Source organism: Trichechus manatus, unplaced genomic scaffold (assembly GCF_000243295.1).
Source record: "Trichechus manatus latirostris isolate Lorelei unplaced genomic scaffold, TriManLat1.0 scaffold00141, whole genome shotgun sequence".
In the NCBI taxonomy this organism is placed as follows: Eukaryota; Metazoa; Chordata; class Mammalia; order Sirenia; family Trichechidae; genus Trichechus; species Trichechus manatus.
In genome coordinates, this window is record NW_004444077.1 from 4776102 (window position 1) to 4786288 (window position 10187).

The window sequence follows — 10187 nt, forward strand, 5'->3', positions numbered from 1 at the left end:
ACTTCAAATGTACAGCTTATTGCTCAGTTGGGGATACTTCTCCAGAACATTCAATTCACTAATTACAAGTGGATTTTCCTACCATTTCTTCTTTTTCACAGTTTCATTTTCTGAGGGCTAGAAACATAGGTTTCCTCCATATGCTGATGATAGTTTCAACTCACCTGTCTAACTTTATCCCTTGTTTCTTCCATTCTAGTTCCCTCTGTTCTTGCCAAGTCTTCTGACTTCCTCAGTACCTACCTACCCATTGCCATTGAGTCAATTCCAACTCATAGCAATGGAGTAAAACTGCCCAACAGGGTTTCCAAGGCTGTAATCTTTATGGAAGCCAACTGTTACATCTTTCTCCCGCTGAGTGGCTGGTGAGTTCGAACCACTGACCTTTCGGTTAGTAGCTGAGCACTTAACTACTGTGCCACCAGTGCCCTTTACTTCCTCAGTGTGCCCCCAAATGTTGTGTCCTTTCCTACTCTATGACCATCCCACTCTCCACCTTCAATCATTGCATGAAGAAGGATACCAATGTTTATGGGTCTTGTTAAAATACCACCTCAATTGGGAAGGAAGAGGGAGGGGATGTCATTCCTTAGGTGGGTGCTCAGTTTCTGTTAATGGTGGTAGAATAATTTGGAAAAGGATAGTGGTAATCGTTGTTCAAGGAGCCCTGGTGGTGCAATGGATAACTGCTTAGCTGCTGACCGAAAGGTTAGCAAACCCATCTAGCTGCTCCACGATAGAAAGACCTGGTGATCTGCTCAGGTAAAGATTAAAACCAACCAAACCCACTGCCCTAGAGTTGATTTCGACTCATAGTGACCAGATAGGACAGAGTAGAACTGCCCCATAGGGTTTCTAAGGCTATAAATCTTTGCAGAAGCTGACTGACTATCACATCTTTCTCCAGCAGAAAAGCTTTTGGATTCGAATTGCCAACCTTGCATTTAGTGGCCAAGCGCTTTAACCACTGTGCCACAAAGGCTCTTCCTGGTAAAGATTACAGCCTAGAAAACCCTAAGGGACAGCTCTACTCCATCACATGAAGTCACTATGAGTAGAAATAGGCTTGATAGCACCCAAAAACAACAACAAAAATGGTTGCACAACCTTATGAACATAATCAATGACACTGAATTATACACGCATAAATTGTTGACTTGCCAAATGTTTCGTTATATATTTTTTTACCACAATAAAAAAAAAAACCCACTTCATTGATGTATTTAGTTATCAAACATTTAGTTATTACGTACTGGGCACTGTTGTAAGATCTCGTGAAAAGATCAGTGAAAATGATGAGGTTACAGCTCTCCTAGAACTCACAGTCTAGTGGAGGTGGGCAGGTAGAGAGACAGCCAGTAACAAACAACCATGCAGGTAGACAAACAACAAAATATCAGATAATTGTGCTATGCAGAAAATGAATAGTAGCTGATAGGAAGAGGCCAAATGGCTCTGGATTAAACAAAAAAAAACCCCCACATCCTGCCATCGAGTCAACTCCTACTCATAGCGACCCTATAGATGGGTGTTTGGGAAAGCCTCTCTGGGAAGACACTGAGATGATTCTAAATGACATGAAGGACCCACCCTCTCAAAGATGAGTGGGAGAAGCATTCTAGGGAAAGGGGACAGCTACTACAAAGGCCATAGGAACAGAAAGAAGGCTGTAAGAAGGGAAAACAGGAGAGGGAAAGTGTAGTGCGAGCTGAATTCAGAGAAGTAGGGAAAGGTCAGATCACAGAGGGCCATTTCTGTCAGGGTAAGGGATTTGAATTTTTACTCTACATGTGATGGTACACCACTGAAAATTGAGAGTGGCACGGTTGGATTTAAGTTTTAAAAAGAGAACTTTCTGGCTGTAAGTGGAGAAGGAGTTGGCGGAAGTTGGGCAGAATGTGTCAGGGAGCAGGGAGAAGTGTTAAGAGGAGACTATTATTGTCCAGAAGCGGTATAAATGGTTAACATGGTCAACTGCTAACTGAAAGTTTGATGTTTTGAGTTCACCCAGAGGCACCTTGGAAGAAAGCCCTGGCAATCTACCTCCAAAAGATCAGTTACTGAAAACCCTGTGGAGCACAGGTCTAATGTCACACACATGGAGTCATCATGAATCAGAATTAACTACAAGGCAACAGTTTTGTTTTATTGTTGAAGTGGGAGTTGATGGTGGCTTGGATTTTTTTTTTTCCAGGTTTTCAGAGTGGAGGTTTAATCCAAGATCCCAGCAACGCCGCAGGCACGTGCTGTGCCCAACCTAGGCCCAGTGGTGGCTGGAAATCCCTGTCTGGGTGCTTCTGCAGCATGGTGGCCTAAGAACAGCACCATCGCCACCTGCTCCTTCCTTGTAGTATTGCTTCACCCTGCTGCCGCCCCACCCCACCCACCCCGGCTGCCCCACACTCCTCCAGGTCCAGGACTAAAGCGTTCCTTGGCGCTGGCCCCTCCTCAGGGACTTGCGGCCCCTCCCTGGTGTCCCCTAGCCCCAAGCTTTGGGAGCACGAGGGACAGAAGGCATGTCTGTGTCCCCGGCCCTCTGCTAGGCGGGCTCTGGCAAGGAGGCTCTGAAGGAAGCTCAGCCTGGCCCGTCTGCAGACTTAAGGCAAAGTGTGGCAGTCGCTAGGGGCCACGGGGCCATCACCCTGGCAGTGCCTGGTGTGAACGCCCGCCCCGCCTGCCGGGAGTCTGTGCTGGGTGCGGCCTCAGTGTGGGCACCGGAGGGCATGTGTGCACTGGTGGCCACAGCTCGGGCCTGCAGTGCAGGAGAGCAGGTCAGGGGAGCAGGCCCTGCCAATTCCTGCTCCCAGGCCCCCGCTGGCACCCTGCCTCACACACGCCTGAGCCAGCCCTCGGGCGGATGCGTGGGTGGGCAATCTCGCAGCAAACCAAGCGCAGTCTCGGCGGTGTGCACCCCAGAAGGCACAATCCTGCTGTCTGGGAGGTCATGGGCAGCCTGCAACGGCTTAGACAGACACGCTGACATCCTCGAGAGCAATGGCACTACTGGGGTAGATTTGGGATAAGGGGATGGATTTGGGTTATGTTTTAGAAGTAGAGTCACCAGACTGTGAGAAAGGAAGAAAGAAATCAAAGATGAGTCCTAGATTCTTGGATTGATATCAGTCATAAACCCTCACTATATTCCCCACCCATCTGTCCCCACTGCCACCCTGTCCCAGCCAGAAGTAAGATTTCCCTCGCACAGAAGTCACTATTGTATATTTTTACCATCATTGCATTATTATTGATATAACTACCGTTTATTGAGACCTTGATGTAAATGATTTACTAAACACTTGTTTTTTCCACACACGAGATCCTTTGTGATGAGTATTATTGTCCCAGTTTTACAGATAAGGGCTGGGACTCACAAGGGTCCCAATGCAGGTAAAGGTGGTATTGAAACCCAAGTCCCTCTGATGTAGTAGCAGAACCAGGACTTGAACCATGTCAGTGTAAATGCCAAAGCCAATACTGTTTCCATTAAGTTATACGCTTACTGTCTCCCTTATGGTAAGTCACGTGCACATGTTTTTCCTTTCTTTTTTCTTCTAGAAAGTGACCAGATGAGGAAAAATTACTGATTGTGGAGAAAAAGGAATTGCAGAATCTTTGGATAATCATTTACCTCCCTAGACATTAGATTCTTCTATAAATGAGATGCTTCCTCTCTTCTCTGGCATTCCAGAGTTTCTTGGTTCTTTAGGGGCAAAGGTACAGCATAGCAACCTAAGAATGAGAAATGGAGAGTGCTCAAGGAGAGGGGCTTCCGTGGGATCAAGAACCCCGCAAGTCCAGACTACTGACCTCCAGTGATGCTGGCCCCAAGCACAAGCTGAGGAAAGAAGCAGGAGAAAGGAGTGAGCATTTACTATGTGACTGAATCCTGCAAGGACTTCCAAGAGAAGGTTGAGGACATCCTTGGCCGCAGAGCAGGCTTCGCACAGGAACAGCCAATACCAACTCAGACAAACCAGCACTCTCGCTAAGCAATCCTGAACAGGTGAATTACAGAAGACTCAGCAGGAACTGCTGTCTCCCCAGGAGCCTGCAACCTTTTGAGAAGAGAGGCCATGACTACTTTTTTTGGGGTCCTCAGCCTCCAGCAGTGTCAGGCAATGTGATGCTCAATAAATAATGAATTAATGACTTTGGCCATTCTGTACCTTAGTCTTGAGGGGTCACCTGGAGGAAGTAAAGTACTATGCAGCATTTATTCTATACAATATTTTCATTTATTTCTAATTTCCAAGACTGGCCTTCCCCCATTCCACTCACCAGCAATTCTACCTCAAAAAGTATTAGTGAGCCTCATCCACCCTCCCTTCATCCAATCATATAATACTGCAAAACTGGTCTGAAAGTTGGGTGGGAAATGAAAGAAGGAGGGGCTGGGGGCAGCAGGGGCTGGGTTTATAAAAGCAGGAGAGCTGAGGATCTAAGGTCACAACAGCTCTGGCTGTAGAAGATCTACAGGTCAGCTTTGCTTCTTCTTATCTGGAGATGAGTGTTTATAGGGGAGGAGCTGCAGACAGAGTGGTAGGGTCCCTTGTACTAGAAATGCGAGAGGGGTGGTTGGACGAATGGGCCTAACTAAATGCCACGTTTTCTGGGGATGGCACCCTGCAGGAGAAAGGATGGGCTAGGACTGCTTGGAAGTACTGGATATAGCACTAGGGTTGTCCCAAAGGGATAGCCTGGGCAAGTCCATTTCACTTTACAGCTACTTAACCCCTGCCATATCCCAAGCTCTGGGCTAGGTGCTGTGGAATGGAGAGGGGATGCTTGGCAGGAGTGTAGAGGAATAGAGGAAGGGGACAGTCTTTGGGACCATTCAGCCTCACTCATCCCCACTCTTTTGTCCAGTAGTGACTCTGCAACCCACCGCCATGGTCGAAGAGAAGACCCACATCAATATCATTGTCATCGGACATGTGGACTCTGGCAAGTCCACCACCACTGGGCACCTCATATACAAGTGTTGTAGCATTGACAAGAGAACCATCGAGAAGTCTGAGAAGGAGGCCGCAGAGGTGAGGCATGCCCTGTCTGAGGGGGTGAGAGGGGAACATTGTCCTCATGTGTGGGTCTAGCTGCAGAGTACAGAAAGCATGGGCTAGGATGGAATTGTTCAGCTCTCCATTAATGTACTTTACCCACATCCCTGGCCACCATATGGGCAAGGGCTCCTTCAAGTACGCCTGGGTGTTGGACAAGCTGAAGGCAGAGAGAGAGCGTGGCATCACCATCAATATCTCCCCGTGAAAGTTTGAGACCAGCAAGTACTACATCACCATCACTGACGCTCCAGGCCACAGGGACTTCATCAAGAACATGATCACAGGCACTTCCCAGGTACAGAAGTCAGTGCCCCCAGGGGCCTCTGGATGGAGGTGGGAAGCTCAGGCTTTAATTTCCAAGCGCTTGGGAAGGGTTGTATAAGCTTTCGAAGGTTTGTCCTCACGCATGCCAGTCATCTGTTCTATCACTTTAATGTGGCTCATTTGGGGCTGGGGTAAGACCAGGACTTCTGATGCTCATCACGTAGATCAGTAGGTTGGTATGAAGGAGGAAAAAGCTCATTTATGGGGCTAAATGAGGGTTTACTTCATGGGAGCAGTACCCCTGTGCACAGCAGCCAGGGGCTCCACGAATGCTTTCTTGTGCATTTGTACGTTTCTCAGTAGTGTTCCTCAGCTTCTCAAAGGGATCTGGGACCTCCCAAAACTCTAGCCAGCTTCCCACCTGCCAAGTACCCCCTCATCAAACCTCCCTGTTCCCGCGGCCGCGTCTCTGCAGGCTGACTGCGCTGTGCTCATCGTGGCCGGTGGCGTGGGCGAGTTCGAGGCTGGCATCTCCAAGAACGCGCAGACCCGCGAACAGGCGCTCCTAGCCTACACGCTGGGTGTGAAGCAGCTCATCGTGGCGGTCGACAACATGAATTCCACTGAGCTTGCCTACGGTGCCGGGTGCTTCCAGGAGATCACTAAGGAAGGGAGCGCCTACATCAAGAAGATTGGCTACAACCCGGCCGCCGTGGCCTTCGTGCCTATCTGCGGCTGGCACGGGGACAACATGCTGGAGCCCAGCACAAACGTGAGTGGTTCGGGTGGGACTCAGATGGCCCTGGGTGGGGGTTGCTGGGAACCACGGCCCCAGACTCACCTCCACTCCAACCCTCCCTGCAGATGCCCTGGTTCAAGGGCTGGAAGGTCGAGAGGAAGGAAGGGAATGCCACCGGAGTGACACTGCTAGAAGCTCTGGATTCCATCCTCCCACCCACTCGCCCAGTCAACAAGCCCCTGAGGTTGCCTCTGCAAGATGTGTACAAGATAGGAGGTGAGTGAGGGGCTGGATGGGGTGGAGGGTAGACTGTTCCTTTAAGAATTAAGCATGGGCTCTAGAGTCTGAGTTTGACAATAGTGATCCACATGCGATAATGTAGAACTGCCCCGTGGAGTTTTCTATGCTGTAATCTTTACCAGAAGGAGCTTTGCTGCTAACCAAAAGGTGGGCAGTTCAAACCCACCAGTACCCTGTGGGAGAAAAATGCGGCAGTAGGCTTCCATAAGGATTTACAGCCTTGGAAACCCTATGGGGCAATTCTGTGTTGTCCTATAGGGTAGCTATGAGTTGAAATCCACTGGAGACAGCAATGGTTTGGATTGGAATCTTTACTAGAGCCATTGGGTGGGTTTGAACCACCAACCTTTAAGCAGCCCAGCTTAACCATTTAAGAAGCTTAATCATTGCTCCATCAGGCCTCCCTTGGGTTCTGGTTGCCTTGGTTCAAATCCTGACTCCACTGCTTCTCTGAGCTAGGATGAAGTGTAGAAGAACTCAGCATTTTGAACTTAGAGAACTAGTGGATCCATCCAGGTGTTTTCTACCAGTTCTGTAGCTGCCCCTTTGTCCTTAAACCCAGGGGCCAGGTACCTCCCAGGCAGCCAGGTCTCATGGGGGGAGCTTATTTCCAGTCAGAACAAAAGGACAAAAGGCTTGGCATCCCCCTTGAAGCCCATATGATTTGAGTCTGGGGTAACTCTGACTTCCTTTCTCCCACTGGACAGCTATGGGCACTGTGCCTGTGGGCCGTGTGGAGACTGGCTTCCTGAAACCCGGGATGGTGGTCACCTTTGCCCCCACCAACGTCACCACAGAGGTCAAGTCTGTGGAGATGCACCATGAGGCCCTGGCTGAGGCCCTGCCTGGTGACAACGTGGGCTTCAATGTGAAGAACGTGTCTGTGAAAGACATAAGGCGCGGAAACGTGGCTGGAGACAGCAAGAATGACCCCTCCATGGAGGTTGGCAGCTTTGTGGCACAGGTAAGGCTCCAGGAAGCCACGGGCCTTGGGGATGGTGGTCATGGGGCTCCTTCTTAGGAATTAATTCTAATTTAGATTGAGGCCCCAGGTCTGTGACGATTTTGCCCCAGATCACAGGGCTTGCTGCCATTAGTCTTGTGACTCATCTAACTCCATCCTGCTCTCCTGCCAGGTGATTGCCCTGAACCACCCTGGTCAGATCCATGCTGGCTACTCCCCAGTGCTGGACTGCATACAGCCTACGTTGCCTGCAAGTTTGCTGAACTGAGAGAAAAGATTGACTGGCGCTCAAGCAAGAAGCTGGAGGACAACCCCAAGGCCCTGAAGTCAGGCGATTTAGCCATTGTGCAGATGGCCCCCAACAAGGCCATGTGCGTGGAGACCTTCTCCGAGTACCCTCCTTTAGGTGAGCCACAGATTGGTACTCAGTCATGGGAAGAAAGCACAATCTTCATTCTGTAACAGGGGCCCAGGCTAAAGGGCCTTTTCTTCTAGGTTACTATCCAGAAATCTCATTCTTGACCCTCTCTTGCAGGCTGCTTTGCAGTCCGAGACATGAGACAAACAGTGGCAGTTGGTGTCATCAAGGCAGTGGATAAGAAGTCCTCCACTGCTGGCAAGGTCACCAAGTCAGCTGTGAAGGCCAGCGAGAAATGAAGCTTGCCCCTGCAGTCTTAGCTCCTCCCCCCTGCAAAAATATTTACCTTTCTTTGTATTTACTGAATTAAATTACTAAAACTTAACTAGCTGTCCTGATTTCTTCCAAGGAGAAAAGCATGAGGTAGATAAGGAACATCTAGGAAGAATAATTAACTATAATTTATAGTCCAGTGACTTCAAAGTCTTGATGCTCTGGGTGTGATTTAGGTAGAGAACCCTAAATTACATCGTTTTCGTATCTTAGCCTCATCTAGCCATTCCCTCATTTCAACCAAAATCTGGTCCTGTGGCCTGCCGTCTGTGTGAAAGTTGACTTATTCTGGGTTATGAAAAGCCCCTTGCCTACTAGTGTGTTCATTTGTCTATTAAAGCTCTAAGGGCACTATACGTTTGGTTTCATCTCTTCCCTGCCACCCTGTGTCTTGGCTTGGACAGAAGAGTGCTCAAGAATGTTTGCTGAGTGAATGACTGAGAAAACACTAAAAAGCACAATGCTGTAAATGTGGGCAAGCTTGTTTTGGAAAAGTCAAGATATTAAACATTTCAGACTTTGCTGTCCTGTCACAACTACTGAACTCTGCAATTAATGCACCAGAGCAGCCATCAACATATGTAAACGAATGGGGCTGTTTGTGTTACAATAAAACTGTTTATGGCTCCGAGGTTTAGATTTCATATAATCTACACATAACATGAAATGCAATTCTTTTGATATTTTTTTCAACCATTTAAAAAATGTAAAAACCATTCTTAACACATAGGCCATACAAAATCAAGCAGCAGGCCAGATTTGGCTACGGGCTATAGCTTGCCAACTCCTGCTTTAAACTAATATTAGATGTTGGTTTAACTACACATAGTTTTGAGACTGCCTAAAGATCTCTTTACTTCCATATTTATAGATACTGATTTCTACTAGGTGTGTATAACATCATACCTGCCTCTCCCCACTGGCAGCTGGGAAGCTTCTTTCTTCATCTGCTGCCCTTTCTTGAGAGTCTGACCAGCTGCCTTCCCCGCCCTCTGTCCCCTAAAAGGATCTGTGACTGTCCTACTCCTGGGGAGCCTGGGTGGCTTTGACCACACAGACCAACTTCCCAGCAGTGGGTCACATGTATTTTGTCCCTGCTTCCATAGAATGAGGGTTACAAGAGTTCTGACATTCTTTGGACATGCAATTTGGCTTAAAATTGGGGTGAAAGGTAGGTCTTAGTTGCCCCTATCTTTTCTTATCCATTATATATAATGCAGCCAAGATACACTGATAATTACTGGTGAATTGGAATGCAAAAGTTGGAAACCAAGAATAAGAATCAGTAGTTGGAAAATATGGCCTTCGTGATAGAAAAGATGCTGGAGATTGTGTTATAGAATTTTGTAAGACCAATGATTTATTCATTGCAAATACATTTTTACAACAACATAAATGGCCACTATGTAAGAGGACCTCGGCAGATGGAATACACAGGAAGGAAATGGACTTCACCTCTGGAGAGAGATGATGGAAAAGCTCAATATCTATGTGATGGATTACATTGATTGTTTTTCTAATGTTGAACAATCGATGTAAACCATCACATAAAACAAAAGATAAGAGCCACATGATCTTACCAATTGATGGAGAAAAGGCATTTGACAAAGTCTAACACCTATTCATGATAAAAACTCTCAGCAAAATAGGAATAGAAGAGAAATTCCTCAATACAATAAACGGCATTTATACAAAGCCAACAGCCAACATAATCCTAAATGGAGAGAGTCTGAAAGCATTCTCCTTGAGAACGGGAACCAGACAAGGATGCCCTTTATCACCACTCTTATCCAACATTGTGTTGGAGGTCCTGGGCAGAGCAATTAAGCTAGAAAAAGAAATAAAGAGCATCCAAATTGGTAAGGAAGAAGTAAAAATATCTCTATTTTTCAGACGATATGATCTTACACACAGAAAACCCCAAAGAATCCACAAGAAAACTACTGGAACTAATAGAAGATTTCAGCAAAGTAGCAGGATACAAGATAAACATACAGAAATCAGTTGGATTCCTCTACACCAAAAAAGAGAACTTCGAAGAGGAAATCAACAAATCAATGCCACTTGCAATAACCCCCAAGAAGATAAAATACTTAGGAATAAATCTAACCAGAGACGTAAAAGACCTATACAATGAAAACTACGAGACACTACTGCAAGAAACCAAAA

General features: G+C 47.2%; 1 pseudogene; it reads left to right on the forward strand.

Annotated features, from left to right (window-relative positions):
* Nucleotides 1–4889: 4889 nt before the first annotated feature.
* On the forward strand, nt 4890–7984 carry LOC101345145 (elongation factor 1-alpha, oocyte form-like; annotated as a pseudogene).
* Nucleotides 7985–10187: the final 2203 nt, after the last annotated feature.